The sequence below is a fragment of the Danio rerio genome, chromosome 9 (genome assembly GCF_052040795.2).
Source record: "Danio rerio strain M-AB ecotype USA chromosome 9, GRCz13ab, whole genome shotgun sequence".
Taxonomy (NCBI): domain Eukaryota; kingdom Metazoa; phylum Chordata; class Actinopteri; order Cypriniformes; family Danionidae; genus Danio; species Danio rerio.
Genome location: NC_141029.1, coordinates 13,505,551 through 13,518,061, shown reverse-complemented (window position 1 = coordinate 13,518,061; position 12,511 = coordinate 13,505,551). Strand labels below are relative to the sequence as shown.

Genomic DNA, 12,511 nt, shown 5'->3' with positions numbered 1-12,511 from the left:
ACACGTTGCTCAGCGACATGGACACCTCCAAATGATGTTAAAAGAGTCAAATACTGTATTTATAAGGTATAATTCACCTAAAAATGTCATTTGTCTTCATATAATGCGGTATTCGCGGCCGGGAAATCACACGTGACGTGAGCTGCCGACTGCAGGCAAGCCCCCTACAGACGCGTGTGCATCTACTTTAGTGAACAGAACCTGCATATGCTGTGAGTAACAGGTAATAAAGCTGTAAATAATATTCAGTTTGTGGCACAGAGTGATCGTTTGATAGCCGTGCGCGAAGAATGAACAGTACTTTACAGTGAAAATGAAACCGAAAGCGAGCACATCATTTAAATAATCATATCGCATTTTAGAGTTAAGAATGTGACAAGCATTTGACATGTTTTTTCTTTCATAGCGAACACACAGTTGTGCATGAAAATAAATGTTTACAGTGTCAGTATAACTACTATAGCCTATATAATGTTGATTTTACCAGTGAATTAAATGGTCTAATAATGTTCTCAATGACAGATTGCAAGCATAGGCCTATATCTCAAACATAATTTAACATCAGAATTATTATAAGTAGAATAGAACTATTTATAGAAACCAGTAGACCTACACATAATATTAATATTGTTGTTTACCATATGTTTGAGAAAAAAAACAATAATATCATATTAAGCTTTATTTTACATCTACAGAATCGTGAGAGAATCGTGATCTTTACTTTAGGTTAAAAAAAAATCATGATTCTCATTTTACCCAGAATCGGAAGATTAGGAAGAAAAATAAAGAAGAAAAATAAATATAATTTAATGGGAACCAGTGTGTTCTATCAATGCAAAAAGGTTTCTGTAAGTAGGGAAAACACTGCAGCTCTTTTCATCCATTACAATACAGCTGTACCTAGGATTTATCCATCGTGTGGTAGTTCATTTTATATCCATCTTGATGTTTTCATCTTGCGCTTTCGAACACCGTATTCTAATATACTAGTAAAAAGAGGCTTAGCAGACCTTTGGTGCCTGATGCACACTTTAAGTGGTAGACCATAAACAAAAGTTTGATCCATCTGATCAATCAAAACAAAGGACAATTTTGCAAAGGAGGAGCTTTAGAAAGGCAGTATCCTTGAATAAACAATGTGAGAGAAGATGCTGCACTCTGTATAAGACTATATCTTAAGAAAACAGCATTTTTGACCTTGGATTTATGGAAACATGTTGTGCAAGACATCCAAAACAAAATTTGAAATCATTAAAAAGATAGTTCACACAAAAATAAAACAAACTCTGATCATTTACTCATTCTCCAATTGTTCCAAACCTGTCAGAATTCCTTTGTTCCATTAAACACAAAGGAGTATATACTGGAGAATATTGAAAATAACAGCCATTGACTTCCACTATATCTTAAATTCCTACTATGGATATCAGTGACTGCTTTTAACTTTTTTGTGTCGCGTGAAGTATCCTTTCAACCAAGCATAACAAGAGCAACTAGATTCTTAAAGTTTGAGAACAAACTTTGAGGCTGGCTTGTGAAAGCCTGACGGTAATAGTTTATTTAAACAGTTTTAAAAAGTATGAAAAGATAGATAGATAGATAGATAGATAGATAGATAGATAGATAGATAGATAGATAGATAGATAGATAGATAGATAGATAGATAGATAGATGTTAGCATGATTCTAGCATGAATTAGCATAATGTTAGCATGATTCTAGCATGAATTAGCATGTTGTTAGCATGATTCTAGCATGAATTAGCATGTTGTTAGCATGATTCTAGCATGATTTAGCATGTTGTTAGCATGATTCTAGCATGATTTAGCATGTTGTTAGCACGATTCTAGCATGAATTAGCATGTTACTAGCATGATTCTAGCATGAATTAGCATGTTGTTAGCATAATTCTAGCATGAATTAGCATGTTACTAGCATGATTCTAGTATGAATTAGCATGTTACTAGCACGATTCTAGCATGAATTAGCATGTTACTAGCAAGATTCTAGCATGAATTAGCATGTTACTAGCATGATTTTGGCATGAATTAGCACGATTCTAGCATGAATTAGCATGTTGTTAGCATGATTCTAGCATGAACTAGCATGTTACTAGCATGATTCTAGCATGAATTAGCATGAGACTAGCATGATTCTAGCATGAATTAGCATGTAACTAGCATGATTCTAGCATGAATTAGCATGTGATTAGCATGATTCTAGCATGAATTAGCATGTAACTAGCATGATTCTAGCATGAATTAGCATGTTGTTAGCATGATTCTAACATGAATTAGCATGCTACTAGCATGATTCTAGCATGAATTAGCATGTTGTTAGCATGATTCTAACATGAATTAGCATGTTACTAGCATGATTCTAGCATGAATTAGCATGTTGTTAGCATGAATTGGCATGTGACTAACATGATTCTAGCATGAATTAGCATGTTGTTAGCATGATTCTAGCATGATTAGCATGTGACTAGCATGATTCTAGCATGAATTAGCATGTGACTAGCATGATTCTAGCATGAATTAGCATGTAACTAGCATGTTTCTAGCATGTTGTTAGCATGATAGATAGATAGATAGATAGATAGATAGATAGATAGATAGATAGATAGATAGATAGATAGATAGAATGATAGATAGATAGATAGAAGCAGTTTATAGATAGATAGATAGATAGATAGATAGATAGATAGATAGATAGATAGATAGATAGATAGATAGATAGATAGATAGATATAGATAGATAGATAGATAGATAGATAGATAGATAGATAGATAGATAGATAGATAGATAGATAGATGGTGTGCGAGCATGAGTCAAACAAGCCAACCCCCACCTCTCTACGATGTTCTGATGCTGAGATATAGCTGCTGTTATATCGTTGCTAGGTTAGTCTGTTTTGTTGCTATGGAGTTGATTGACAGCTTAGACTGATGATGTATCAAAGCTTCTTGCCAGTATGAACAGTTAAAAACAACCCCCATGTCTCTATCACACTGCAGCATGACAATATCAGTCTGAACCTCTTTAATGGCAGTCTATGGGACAGTTGCTAGGGTGCAGTATCTGGTTGTTAGGGTGTGGCTAGAAAGTTAAAAGGACATCAGTGATTGGCTGCTGGCTAGACTGAGTTAAATGAGCTCAATCATTAGTCTGTAGGACAGTCTGATGCAGAGTTATGAGCTCACAAAGTTTGATCCCATGCAAAGTCAATGAGAGTATTTTGCAATGGAAGTCTATGGGACGGTTTCTAGGGTCCAAAAGTGGTTGCTAGGGCGTGGCCAGAAAGTTTAAAGGTGGTCAGTCATTGGCAGTTTGATAGTCTGAGTTAAATGAGCCCAGTTAGAAGTCTGTGTGACATTCTGATGCGGAGTTATGAGGTCACAAAGTTTGATCCAATGTTACGTCTATGGGATTTTTCCGACGGTCCCGGGACGTTTTTCGGAAAACCGAAAGTCGGATCAGTCGGAAAGGATATAGCAACTCGAGTCAGAATAGTTCGGAGGTCTGACCCGAGTTTGATGGTCATAGCTTGAAAGGCCTAGGACGAGATAGAGTTTAATTTTTAGTCTCAGAAGAAGAATAATAATAATATTAACTAGATTCTTAAAGTTTGAGAACAAACTTTGAGGCTGGCTTGTGAAAGCCTGACGGTAATAGTTTATTTAGTTTAAAAAGTAGTTTTAGTTTTAAAAAGTATGAAAAGATAGATAGATAGATAGATAGATAGATAGATAGATAGATAGATAGATAGATAGATAGATAGATAGATAGATAAGCATGTTGTTAGCATGATTCTAGCATGAATTAGCATGTTACTAACATGATTTTAGCATGAATTAGCATGTTGTTAGCATGATTTTAGTATGAATTAGCATGTTACTAGCATGATTCTAGCATGAATTAGCATGTTGTTAGCATGATTCTAGCATGAATTAGCATGTTGTTAGCACGATTCTAGCATGAATTAGCATGTACCTAGCATGATTTTAACATGAATTAGCATGTTACTAGCATGATTTTAGCTTGAATTAACACGATTCTAGCATGAATTAGCATGTTGTTAGCATGATTCTAGCATGAATTAGCATGTTCTTAGCATGATTCTAGCATGAATTAGCATGTTACTAGCATGATTCTAGCATGAATTAGCATGTTACTAGCATGATTCTAGCATGAATTAGCATGTTTTTAGCATGCTTCTAGCATGAATTAGCATGTTACTAGCATGATTCTAGAATGAATTAGCATGTTGTTAGCATGATTCTAGCATGAATTAGCATGATTCTAGCATGAATTAGCATGTTGTTAACATGATTCTAACATGAATTAGCATGTTACTGGCATGATTCTAGCATGATTCTAGCATGTGACTAGCATGATTCTAGCATGAATTAGCATGTTGTTAGCATGATTCTAGTATGAATTAGCATGTGACTAGCATGATTCTAGCATGAATTAGCATGTTGTTAGCATGATTCTAGTATGAATTAGCATGTGTCTAGCATGATTTTAGCATAAATTAGCATGTGACTAGCATGATTCTAGCATGAATTAGCATGTAACTAGCATGATTCTAGCATGAATTAGCATGTCCTTAGCATGATGGATAGATAGATAGATAGATAGATAGATAGATAGATAGATAGATAGATAGATAGATAGATAGATAGATAGATAGATAGATAGATAGATAGATAGATAGATAGATAGATAGATGGTGTGCGAGCATGAGTCAAACAAGCCAACCCCCGCCTCTCTACGATGTTCTGATGCTGAGATATAGCTGGTGCAATATCGTTGCTAGGTTAGTCTGTTTTGTTGCTATGGAGTTGATTGACAGCTTAGACTGATGATGTATCAAAGCTTCTTGCCAGTATGAACAGTTAAAAACAACCCTCATGTCTCTATCACACTGCAGCATGACAATATCAGTCTGAACCTCTTTAATGGCAGTCTATGGGACAGTTGCTAGGGAGCAGTATCTGGTCGTTAGGGTGTGGCTAGAAAGTTAAAAGGCCATCAGTGATTGGCTGCTGGCTAGACTGAGTTAAATGAGCTCAGCCATTAGTCTGTAGGACAGTTTGATGCAGAGTTATGAGCTCACAAAGTTTGATCCCATGTAAAGTCAATGAGAGTCTTTTGCAATGGAAGTCTATGGGACGGTTTCTAGGGTCCAAAAGTGGTTGCTAGGGCGTGGCCAGAAAGTTTAAAGATGATCAGTCATTGGCAGTTTGATAGTCTGAGTTAAATGAGCCCAGTTAGAAGTCTGTGTGACATTCTGATGCGGAGTTATGAGGTCACAAAGTTTGATCCAATGTTACGTCTATGGGATTTTTCCGACGGTCCCGGGACGTTTTTCGGAAAACCGAAAGTCGGATCAGTCGGAAAGGATATAGCAACTCGAGTCAGAATAGTTCGGAGGTCTGACCCGAGTTTGATGGTCATAGCTTCAAAGGCCTAGGACGAGATAGAGTTTAATTTTTAGTCTCAGAAGAAGAAAATATAACTAGACAGTAAAGTTCGTCGAGACAAACTTTGAGGCTGGCTTGACAAAGCCTGTTGGTAATAGTTTATTTAGTTTAAAAACAGTTTGAAAAAGTATAAGTAGCATGTTATTAGCATGATTCTAGCATGAATTAGCATGGTTCTAGCGTGGATTAGCATGTTATTAGCATGAGTGTAGTACAAATTAGCATGTTATTAGCATGATTCTAGTATGAATTAGCATGTTATTAGCATGATTCTAGCATGAATAAGCATGTTGCTAGCATGATTCTAGAATAAATTAGCATGTCACTAGCATGATTCTAGTATGAGTTAGCATGCTACTAGCATGATTCTAGCATGAATTAGCATGTTACTAGTATGATTCTAGCATGAATTAGCATGTTACTGGAATGATTCTAGCATGCATTAGCATGTTACTAGCATGATTCTAGTATGAATTAGCCTGTTACTAGCATGATTCTAGTTTGAATTAGCATGATTCTAGTGTGAATTAGCATGTTATTAGCATGATTCTAGCATGAATTAGCATGTTATTAGCATGGTTATAGTATGAATTAACATGTTACTAGCATGATTCTAGCGTGAATCAGCATGTTATTAGCATGATTCGAGCATGCATTAGCATTTTACTAGCATGATTCTAGTATGAATTAGCATGTTACTAGCATGATTCTAGTATGAATTAGCATGTTACTAGCATGATTCTAGTATAAATTAGCATGTTACTATCATGATTCTAGCATGAATAAGCATGTTACTAGCATGATTCTAGCATGAATTAGCATGTTATTAGCAAGATTCTATTATAAATTAGCATGTTATGAGCATGATTGTAGTATGAATTAGCATGTTACTAGCATGATTCTAGTATGTATTAGCATGTCACATAGCATGCTTAGGTGGTTGCTAGGGTATTCTGAGTGGTTACTAAGTCGTTGCTAGGCAGTTGTTAGGGTGTCCTGAGTGGTTGCTAAGTGGTTGCTAAGGTGTTGCTAGGCGGTTGCTAGGGTGTTCTGAGTGGTTGCTAGGTGGTTGCTAAGGTGTCCTAAGTGGTTGCTAGGTAGTTGCTAGGGTATTCTGAGTGGTTGCTAAGGCGTTGCTAGGGGGTTGCTAGGGTGTCCTGAGTGGTTGCTAGGTGGTTGCTAAGGCATCGCTAGGTGGTTGCTAGGGTGTCCTGAGTGGTTGCTAGGTGGTTGCTAAGGCGTTGCTAGGCAGTTGCTAGGGTGTTCTGAGTGGTTGCTAGGTGGTTGCTAAGGTGTTGCTAGGCGGTTGCTAAGGTGTCTCAAGTGGTTGCTATGTGGTTGCTAAGGTGTTGCTAGGTGGTTGCTAGGGTATTCTAATTGGTTGCTAAGGCGTTGCTAGGCGGTTGCTAGGGTGTCCTGAGTGGTCGCTAGGCCCTTACTAAGGCATTACTAGGCCGTTGCTAGGCGGTTGCTAGGGTAATTTTGGTGGTTGCTAGGCAGTTGCTAGGGTACCCTGGGTGGTTACTAGGCAAGCCTCACATACATGCTTGATAAAACATTTAAACTAAGTAAGCATGTCTAGCAAGTTACAGTACTTGGCTAGTCAATATTAGCATGTAGCTAATCACTGCTAGCATGTGTAGCATATAGGAAGTTCCGTTTGCTAGCATGAGTCAAACGAGCCAATCTCCAAGTCTCTACGATGTTCAGATGCTGAGATATAGCTGTTGATGAATGGTTGCTAGGGTACTTTGTTTTGTTGCTATGGGCGAGGTTACAGAGTGCACTTGAATGTGGTTGGCTGTCTAAGTCAAATGAACCAACCCCCATGTCTCTATGACACTGCTATGCAAAGATATGCATCTTGGCCTATTTTAATGGAAGTCTATGGAATCAATTTGGGGGCGTGGCTTGTGAGCTTCATTATCATATTGAGATGCTCATTGGTTGTCTGAGTCAGATGAGCCATCCCCCAAGTCAATAGGACAATGCTAAGCAAAGATATGCATGTAGGCCAGTTATTAACATCAGTCTAGTATGAATTAGCATGTTACTAGCATGATTCTAGTACAAATTAGCATGTCATTAGCATGTTTCCAGTATGAGTTAGCATGTCATTAGCATGATTAGCATATGAGTAGCATGTTGCTAGCATGATTGGCATGTCATTAGCATGTTAGAATTATAAGCATTTGATAGCACAGCTAATTACTGTCTATAGGACAGTTGCTAGGGTGCAGTATGTGGTAGTTAGGGGTGTGGCTAGAAAGTTAAAAGGCCATCAGTGATTGGCTGCTGGCTAGACTGAGTTAAATGAGCTCAGCCATTAGTCTCTATGACAGTCTGATGCTGAGTTATGAGCTCACAAAGTTTGATCCCATGTAAAGTCAATGAGAGTCTTTTGTAATAGAAGTCTACGGGACAGTTGCTAGGGTGCAGTATGTGGTAGTTAGGGGTGTGGCTAGAAAGTTAAAAGCTCATTAGTTATTGGCAGATTGGTAGTCGGAGTTAAATGAGCTCAGCCATAAGTCTGTAGGACAGTCTGATGCAGAGTTATGAGCTCACAAAGTTTGATCCCATGTTAAGTCAATGAGAGTCTTTTGTAATGGAAGTCTACGGGACAGTTGCTAGGGTGCAGTATGTGGTAGTTAGGGGTGTGGCTACAAAGTTAAAAGCTCATCAGTTATTGGCAGATTGGTAGTCAGAGTTAAATGAGCTCAGCCATTAGTCTGTAGGATAGTCTGTTTCAGAGTTATTAGCTCACAAAGTTTGATCCCATGTAAAGTCAATGAGAGTCTTTGTAATGGAAGTCTATGGGACAGTTGCTAGGGTGCAGTATGTGGTAGTTTGGGGTGTGGCTAGAAAGTTAAAAGCTCATCAGTTATTGGCAGTTTGGTATTCGGAGTTAAATGAGCTCAGCCATTAGTCTGTAGGATAGTCTGATTCAGAGTTATGAGCTCACAAAGTTTGATCCCATGTTAAGTCAATGAGAGTCTATTGAATGGAAGTCTATGGGACAGTTACTAGGGTCCAAAAGTGGTTGCTAGGGCGTGGCTAGAAAGTTTAAAGGTGATCAGTCATTGGCAGTTTGATAGTCTGAGTTAAATGAGCCCAATTAGAAGTCTCACAAGGCTTGAGAAAGTCTGTTGGAAATAGTTTGTTTAATTTAAACAGTTTTAAAAAGTATGAAACGAAGATAGATAGATATAGATAGATAGATAGATAGATAGATAGATAGATAGATAGATAGATAGATAGATAGATAGATAGATAGATAGATAGATAGATAGATAGATAGATAGATAGATAGATAGATAGATAGATAGATAAAGCAGTTTATAGATAGATAGATAGATAGATAGATAGATAGATAGATAGATAGATAGATAGATAGATAGATAGATAGATAGATAGATAGATAGATAGATAGATAGATAGATAAAAACAGTTTATAGATAGATAGATAGATAGATAGATAGATAGATAGATAGATAGATAGATAGATAGATAGATAGATAGATAGATAGATAGATAGATAGATAGATAGATAGATAGATAGATAGATAGATAGATAGATAGATAGATAAAAACAGTTTATAGATAGATAGATAGATAGATAGATAGATAGATAGATAGATAGATAGATAGATAGATAGATAGATAGATAGATAGATAGATAGATAGATAGATAGATAGATAGATAGATAGATAGATAGATAGATAGATAGATAGATAGATAGATAGATAGATAAAAACAGTTGATAGATAGATAGATAGATAGATAGATAGATAGATAGATAGATAGATAGATAGATAGATAGATAGATAGATAGATAGATAGATAGATAGATAGATAGATAGATAGATAGATAGATAGATAAAAACAGTTGATAGATAGATAGATAGATAGATAGATAGATAGATAGATAGATAGATAGATAGATAGATAGATAGATAGATAGATAGATAGATAAAAACAGTTGATAGATAGATAGATAGATAGATAGATAGATAGATAGATAGATAGATAGATAGATAGATAGATAGATAGATAGATAGATAGATAGATAGATAAAAGCAGTTTGAAAAAGGATAGATAGATAGATAGTTTTGAGGTCACAAAGTTAGATCTATTGTTAAGTCAATGACAGTCTTTTGCAATAAAAGTCTATAGGACAGTTGCTAGGGTGCAGTTTCTGGTAGTTAGGGTGTGGCTAGAAAGTTAAAAGCTCATCAGTGATTGGCAGTTTGGTAGTCTGAGTTAAATGAGCTCAGCCATTAGTCTGTATGACAGTCTGATGCAGAGTTATAAGCTCACAAAGTTTGATCCCATGTTAAGTCAAGAGAGTCCTTTGAATGGAAGTCTATGGGACAGTTTCTAGGGTCCAAAAGTGGTTGCTAGGGCGTGGCCAGAAAGTTAAAACCTCATCAGTTATTGGCAGTTAGGTAGTCTGAGTTAAATGAGCCCAGTTAGAAGTCTGTGTGACAGTCTGATGCTGAGTTATGAGGTCACAAAGTTTGGTCCAATGTTAAGTCTATGGGATTTTTCCGACGGTCCCGGGACGTTTTTCGGAAAATCGAAAGTCGGATCAGTCGGAAAAGATATGGCATACCGAGTCAGAATAGTTTGGAGGTCTGGTGTGAGTTTGGGGGTCATAGCTCGAAAGCTCTAGGAGGAGATAGATTTTGAATTTTAGTCTCAGAAGAAGAAGAATAATATATAAAAAAAATAATAAGTTTAAATAGGATTTCAGTAGTCTGGCTTGTTTCTCAAGCCAGCCTAATAACTAGATTATTAAAGTTCGTCGAGACAAACTTTAGGCTGGCTTGAGAAAGTCTGTTGGAAATAGTTTGTTTAATTTACACAGTTTTAAAAAGTATGAAACGATAGATAGATAGATAGATAGATAGATAGATAGATAGATAGATAGATAGATAGATAGATAGATAGATAGATAGATAGATAGATAGATAGATAGATAGATAGATAGATAGATTAAAGCAGTTTATAGATAGATAGATAGATAGATAGATAGATAGATAGATAGATAGATAGATAGATAGATAAAAAGCAGTTTATAGATAGATAGATAGATAGATAGATAGATAGATAGATAGATAGATAGATAGATAGATAGATAGATAGATAGATAGATAGATAGATAGATAGATAGATAGATAGATAGATAGATAGATAGATAGATTAAAGCAGTTTATATATAGATAGATAGATAGATAGATAGATAGATAGATAGATAGATAGATAGATAGATAGATAGATAGATAGATAGATAGATAGATAGATAGATAGATAGATAAAAACAGTTTATAGATAGATAGATAGATAGATAGATAGATAGATAGATAGATAGATAGATAGATAGATAGATAGATAGATAGATAGATAGATAGATAGATAGATAGATTAAAGCAGTTTATATATAGATAGATAGATAGATAGATAGATAGATAGATAGATAGATAGATAGATAGATAGATAGATAGATAGATAGATAGATAGATAGATAGATAGATAGATAGATAGATAGATAGATAGATTAAAGCAGTTTATATATAGATAGATAGATAGATAGATAGATAGATAGATAGATAGATAGATAGATAGATAGATAGATAGATAGATAGATAGATAGATAGATAGATAGATAGATAGATAGATAGATAGATAGATAGATAGATAAAAACAGTTTATAGATAGATAGATAGATAGATAGATAGATAGATAGATAGATAGATAGATAGATAGATAGATAGATAGATAGATAGATAGATAGATAGATAGATAGATAGATAGATAAAAAGTATCGAATAGAATAGATAGATATATATATATATATATATATAGAATACAATATATATAGATAGAATAGAATAGAATCGAATAGAATAGAAACAGTTTATAGATCGAATCGAATCGAGAATAGAATCGAATAGAATCGAATAGAATAGAATCGAATAGAATCGAATCGAATAGAATCGAATAGAATATAGATTAAAGCAGATTTATAGATCGAATCGAATCGAATAGAATCGAATCGAATCGAATCGAATCGAATCGAATCGAATCGAATCGAATCGAATCGAATCGAATCGAATCGAATCGAATCGAATCGAATCGAATAGAATCGAATAGAATCGAATAGAATCGAATAGATAGATTAAAGCGATTTATCAATAGAATCGAATCGAATCGAATCGAATCGAATCGAATCGAATCGAATCGAATCGAATCGAATCGAATAGAATCGAATCGAATCGAATAGAATCGAATCGAATAGAATCGAATCGAATCGAATCGAATAGATAGATAGATTAAAGATTCGATTTATATATAATCAGATAGATCAGATCGAATCGAATCGAATCGAATCGAATCGAATAGAATCGAATAGAATAGAATCGAATAGAATCGAATCGAATCGAATCGAATCGAATCGAATCGAATCGAATCGAATAGAATCGAATCGATAGATAGATTAAAGCGATTTATAATAGAATCGAATAGAATAGAATAGAATCGAATAGAATAGAATAGAATCGAATCGAATAGATAGAATAGAATAGAATAGATAGATCGAATAGATAGATAGATAGATTAAAGCAGTTTATAATAGAATAGAATAGAATCGAATCGAATAGAATAGAATAGAATAGAATCGAATCGAATAGAATCGAATAGAATAGAATCGAATCGAATAGATATAGAATAGAATAGATCGAATCGAATCGAATAGAATAGAATAGATTAAAGCGATTTATAGATCGAATAGAATAGAATCGAATCGAATAGAATAGAATCGAATAGAATAGAATAGAATCGAATAGAATCGAATAGAATAGAATAGAATAGAATAGAATAGAATAGAATAGAATAGAATAGAATAGATAGATAGATTAAAGCAGTTTATATAGAATAGATAGAATAGATCGATCGAATCGAATCGAATCGAATCGAATCGAATAGAATAGAATAGAATAGAATAGAATCGAATAGAATAGAAT

General features: G+C 34.9%; 2 protein-coding genes across 2 annotated transcripts in view; one reads left to right on the top strand and one right to left on the bottom strand.

Moving 5' to 3' along the window:
- Window positions 1–12,511, top strand: part of LOC141376079 (uncharacterized) — a 996,984-nt gene that overhangs the window by 407,543 nt on the left and 576,930 nt on the right. Inside the window, exon 2 of the mRNA XM_087267545.1 lies at window positions 1,608–1,766. The gene's annotated coding sequence lies outside the window, so the exon portion shown is untranslated. The remainder of the gene's footprint in view (window positions 1–1,607; window positions 1,767–12,511) is intronic.
- The window catches only part of si:dkey-230p4.1, a 64,288-nt gene that overhangs the window by 35,869 nt on the left and 15,908 nt on the right, over window positions 1–12,511 (bottom strand). The window lies entirely within an intron of this gene.